This window comes from Ranitomeya variabilis, chromosome 5 (assembly GCF_051348905.1).
Source record: "Ranitomeya variabilis isolate aRanVar5 chromosome 5, aRanVar5.hap1, whole genome shotgun sequence".
NCBI classification, from domain to species: domain Eukaryota; kingdom Metazoa; phylum Chordata; class Amphibia; order Anura; family Dendrobatidae; genus Ranitomeya; species Ranitomeya variabilis.
In genome coordinates this window covers 269,800,321-269,806,320 of record NC_135236.1, presented here as the reverse complement: position 1 = coordinate 269,806,320, position 6,000 = coordinate 269,800,321, and the positions used below count along the sequence as shown (strand labels likewise).

At 43.6% G+C, this 6,000-nt stretch overlaps 1 long non-coding RNA gene across 1 annotated transcript in view; it reads right to left on the bottom strand.

Annotated features, from left to right (window-relative positions):
- Nucleotides 1-2,201: 2,201 nt before the first annotated feature.
- Nucleotides 2,202-6,000, bottom strand: part of LOC143773605 (uncharacterized) — a 49,886-nt gene continuing 46,087 nt past the window's right edge. Inside the window, exon 5 of the long non-coding RNA XR_013215254.1 lies at nucleotides 2,202-2,600. This is a non-coding gene — a long non-coding RNA (uncharacterized LOC143773605). The remainder of the gene's footprint in view (nucleotides 2,601-6,000) is intronic.

The window sequence follows — 6,000 nt, the reverse complement described above, 5'->3', positions numbered from 1 at the left end:
CTAATCTACTGAGATAATGACTTTTAGATTTTCATTGGCTGTAAGTCATAATCATCAACATAAACAGAAATAAACACTTGAAATAGATCACTGTTTGTAATGACTCTATATAATATATGAGTTTCACTTTTTGTGCTGAAGAACTGAAATTAACTTTTTGATGATATTCTAATTTTGTGAGATGCACCTTTATATAGATCACTACAGACAACAAAAAACATAATGTCATCTGACCTATCAAATGATAACAGTTATATTGCCATCAGTGGCTTATCCATGCTGTATATATTGGGTATAACTACACTCACCGGCCACTTTATTAGGTACACCATGCTAGTAACGGGTTGGACCCCCTTTTGCCTTCAGAACTGCCTCAATTCTTCGTGGCATAGATTCAACAAGGTGCTGGAAGCATTCCTCAGAGATTTTGGTCCATACTGACATGATGGCATCACACAGTTGCCGCAGATTTGTCGGCTGCACGTCCCAAAGATGCTCCATACAAGGCAGGATGGATCCATGCTTTCATGTTGTTTACGTCAAATTCTGACCCTACCATCCGAATGTCGCAGCAGAAATCGAGACTCATCAGACCAAGCAACGTTTTTCCAATCTTCTACTGTCCAATTTCGATGAGCTTGTACAAATTGTAGCCTCAGTTTCCTGTTCTTAGCTGAAAGGAGTGGTACCCGGTGTGGTCTTCTGCTGCTGTAGCCCATCTGCCTCAAAGTTCGACGCACTGTGCGTTCAGAGATGCTCTTAGGCCTACCTTGGTTGTAACGGGTGGCGATTTGAGTCACTGTTGCCTTTCTATCAGCTCGAACCAGTCTGCCCATTCTCCTCTGACCTCTGGCATCAACAAGGCATTTCCGCCCACAGAACTGCCGCTCACTGGATTTTTTTTCTTTTTCGGACCATTCTCTGTAAACCCTAGAGATGGTTGTGCGTGAAAATCCCAGTAGATCAGCAGTTTCTGAAATACTCAGACCAGCCCTTCTGGCACCAACAACCATGCCACGTTCAAAGGCACTCAAATCACCTTTCTTCCCCATACTGATGCTCGGTTTGAACTGCAGGAGATTGTCTTGACCATGTCTACATGCCTAAATGCACTGAGTTGCCGCCATGTGATTGGCTGATTAGAAATTAAGTGTTAACAAGAAGTTGGACAGGTGTACCTAATAAAGTGGCCGGTGAGTGTAGATAAATCAGTGCTAGCCATACCATTGATTCTATATGTACAGTCACAGAATCATCGTATGGCAAATTATGGACAACTCATGCAAGATAATGACAAAAATGAGAGACTATACCTATGCAGGAATATGGTGCCAATCTGAAGGCGAAAACCCCGACGCACTGCCTTCTTCCGGGGGTGGCATCACACCATCAAGAGCAACCCTTTATATCCTGAACCAACCAATCAGCTAGTAGATACACATGAATGGACTAACTGTAAGGTGTATTAAGTTTCAAATTGAGGTAGAGGATGGATCACATATCATATTCTTATTATAATTAATGCCCCTCAGGACAGAATCACAATGCCAGACAGGCTATTCCCTGTAGTTTATTTATGCCACTCAGACACCAACCAATGACGTCTGTACGGGGGTGTCATAGCCGATCACGCAACACGAGAACGTGCCCGCATGGTCACGTGATCACGAGTCAGGTCACATAACCAGAGCACTGACCATCGGAGATACTACCAGGAATGCGCCCACCCAGCACGACGACACGCGAGTGTGCCGGATCCATTACAAACTAAAGATAAGTATCCGAAAAGAGAAGCCTGTGAAGGAAAGTAGGGGATATGCTACAGAATTTTAAAGATTTATCAATATCATGTTGTGAAAGAGTGTGTGCATCAAGAAAGCCCATAATATACAAAATTATTTGCAAAAGTATATACAACAAAGTAAAAGACTATGGGCAATGTGGTAACTACTACCCATCTTAAACAAGTATGAAGGAGAAGCCTGTAGTACCTAAATACATGTAAACCCATCAAAGCCCATCATAGTAAATTATAGAGAATAGACCTGTATTAAATATACATGTATATGAATAATGTGAGTACAAAGCAATATAAAATAGCAATAAAAATATGAGAAATCGTTAGTGAAGAAATATATATAAGAGAAAATGACAACAAGAACAAAGTGAGGGAAACAATGTAATAAAATGAGATTGCGCCAATATAATAATGTTGAGTGAAAAAGTATATGAGTCTTCACTCATAATAATCTAATATAAATATAAATATAATATCATTTAAAAAAACTGTATAGGATACATATGTACATAGTATGTTAATGGTAATACCTATAGTCGAGTACCAGATAAATCAAACTGATCGCAATAAAATAGATCACATTTGATAAGAGCACATATTTCATAATGCATATATGGTTGTATAGAGTGCAAATGTCCTTGTGGGTTCCAGATGGACATAAAGAAGAACTTCACTTGTTTCAGATATCTTCTCCCAACAGGCATCCCTTCAGAGATGTAAATGTCCTTGTAGGTATCGAATAAGAATAAGGCACCTTCAACTGACATCCCTTCAGGGAACGGCCATCTCAACTGAAAGAACACTCAACACATGGAGAATGAAATAATGTGATAGTATATAAAAGGAACAATGAAAACAAATGAAAATTAACAAGTAATGTTAAAAGTGAAATAGGATGGGTGTGATAAAAACAACAGGATGAAGGACTCAGAGGAATGGAGCGAAACTCATATTTTCATGTAAGTCATGTGGTTGTAACTAGGGTTGAGCAACTTTCACTTTTTTAGGATCGAGTCGGGTTTCGCGAAACCCGACTTTGTCAAAAGTTGAGTCGAGTGTAATCGTCCGATTATCGCCAAAAGTCGGGGATCGACCGAAACACGAAACCCAATGCAAGTCAATGGGGAAGCATAGTCGGCAGTGAGTGGAGGCCAGGAAAACACCTACAGTGCCCATTTTAATGGTAAAAACATCCATTCTTGTTACTGAAGCTTGTCAATCTTAATTTACTTTATAATAATAGTTAGGCATTGGAAATTGGGGGTCATTTGGCTAAAGTTGTGGGGGGTAGGGCTGGTTCAAGTTTTTAGTGGGCCCAGGAAACGTGGACTACGTCACGGCGGTGGAGCAGTTAGAGGTAAGTATTTCAAGTTTGCAAGTGCTGTGATCCTGAGCAAGCAGGGGGGGGCCCACTCGTTCGCATTGGCACTGGCACTGGGCCCCTCAAAGTACGGCGGTGTGTTTGCACGGCGGGGGCGCCTCCCACCGGCAGCGACACTTTTGCGTACTCTGAGGGGCCCTGTGCCAGTGATGTCGCCAACGAGTATGCCCCCCCACCTGATGAAGGAACCTGCACTTTCATCTGCACCTTCCTCTTTGTCCCTGTGTAAGGTGGTATAGTATGCGGGAAGGGGAACCTGACTTTCAGCAGGGTCAGATTGTGGCTGTGTAGCGTGCAAGGGGAATGTAGTGGTCTGGGTCAATGTACCACAAGACTCATCTAGCACTGGCAGGGCGATGGGCAGGACGAGGAGGAAACACAGATATAGGCCCCAATAATAAAGTGGGCTAAATGCAGTTCAAAATTGGTAACAGGACTAACCAGGCGGCATAGCTTTGTTCAGTGGAGTAGAAAACCCAGGAGCGACAGACACCGTTTTAAGGGCCCAACCACACTAGTAGGCCCAATGCAGTTTAATATTACAAATATAGGCCGAAAGCCTGAAGATTGAATCTCAGGAAAATAACACAGGACAACACCAAGGTGCGGCAGACACCGTTACTAGGCCCAACCAAAGTAGTAGGCCAAATGCAGTTTAAAATGTAGGCCGAAAGCCTGAACATTGAAGCTCGTGAAAACAAAACAGGAGAAAACCCAGGAGCGGCAGACACCGTTTTAAGGGCCCAACCACACTAGTAGGCCCAATGCAGTTTAATATTACAAATATAGGCCGAAAGCCAGAACATTGAAGCTCTAGAAAATAACACAGGACAACACCAAGGTGCGGCAGACACCGTTACTAGGCCCAACCAAAATAGTAGGCCAACTGCAGTGTTATATCAACAACAACTTAATGAGAGCCTGAAGATTGAAGCTCAGCTCTGTTCAGTGGAGAACACCAAGGAGCGGCAGACACCGTTAGTAGGCCCCAACCACACTAGTCAAGCAAATAAGGCAGCACACTGCAGCGCTGAAACATGCAAACATGAAACACGAAAATTGAACTGCATTACTGCACTAGAAATATGAAAAATGAAAGCGTTTAGCGCATAAAAATGGCCAATTTTATGTGTACCTGGTAGCCACTTTAAGGCATCTCTCTTATACCAGGTCCTACGCTTTCCTTTCCTCGCTGAGAATAAACGTCTCCATCTGAATGGGTACCTATGAAAACCTCTTCTTAGACTAGCATTCTCACTCTCTGTGGAGGGGTAATGGACCTGCTGCAATTAAAACACCTGTGACTAGGAGGCGGAGTGCACGGTCAGAAGGCTAAATAATACATTTGAAAAAACCAACCACACTTATAGGCCAACTGCAGTGTTAGATAAACAACTACTTAATGAGAGCCTGAAGATTGAAGCTCAGGCAAGTTAACCTGTAGAACACCTTGGAGCGGCAGACACCGTTAGTAGGCCTCAACCACACTAGTAGGCCAACTGCAGTGTTATGTTAACAACAACTAAATAATGAGAGCTTTAAGACTGAAGCTCAGCTTTATTCAGTGGAGGAGACAAGCGAGGGGCAGCAGACACCGTTACTAGGGCCCAACCAAACGAGTTGGCCAATAGCAGTTTAATATTTAAAATGTAGGCCGAAAGCCTGAAGATTGAAGCTCTGGAAATCCAAACAGGAGAAAACCCTGGAGCGGCAGACAACGTTAGTAGGGCCCAACCACACTAGTAGGCCAACTGCAGTGTTAGATAAACAACTACTTAATGAGAGCCGGAAGATTGAAGCTCAGGCAAGTAAACCTTTAGAACACCTTGGAGCGGCAGACACCGTTAGTAGGCCCCAACCACACTAGTAGGCCAACTGCAGTGTTATATTAACAACAACTACTTAATGAGAGCCTTAAGATTGAAGCTCAGCTTTATTCAGTGGAGGAGACAAGCGAGGGGCAGCAAATACCGTTACTAGGGCCCAACCAAACGAGTTGGCCAATAGCAGTTTAATATTTAAAATGTAGGCCGAAAGCCTGAAGATTGAAGCTCTGGAAAATAACACAGGACAACACCAAGGTGCGGCAGACACCGTTACTAGGCCCAACCAAAATAGTAGGCCAACTGCAGTGTTATATCAACAACAACTTAATGAGAGCCTGAAGATTGAAGCTCAGCTCTGTTCAGTGGAGAACACCAAGGAGCGGCAGACACCGTTAGTAGGCCCCAACCACACTAGTAGGCCAACTGCTGTGTTAGATAAACAACTACTTAATGAGAGCCTGAAGATTGAAGCTCAGGCAAGTAAACCTGGAGAACACTGTGGAGCGGCAGACACCGTTAGTAGGCCCCAACCACACTAGTAGGCCAACTGCAGTGTTATATCAACAACAACCACTTAATGAGAGCCTGAAGATTGAAGCTCAGGCAAGTAAACCTGGAGAACACCTTGGAGCGGCAGACACCGTTAGTAGGCCCCAACCACACTAGTAGGCCAACTGCTGTGTTAGATAAACAACTACTTAATGAGAGCCTGAAGATTGAAGCTCAGGCAAGTAAACCTGGAGAACACCTTGGAGCGGCAGACACCGTTAGTAGGCCCCAACCACACTTGTAGGCCAACTGCAGTGTTATATTAACAACAACCAATTAATGAGAGCCTGAAGATTGAAGCTCAGCTTTATTCAGTGGAGGAGACAAGCGAGGGGCAGCAGACACCGTTACTAGGGCCCAACCAAACAAGTAGGCCAATTGCAGTTTAATATTTAAAATGTAGGCCGAAAGCCTGAAGATTGAAGCTCAGCTTTATTCAGTGGAGG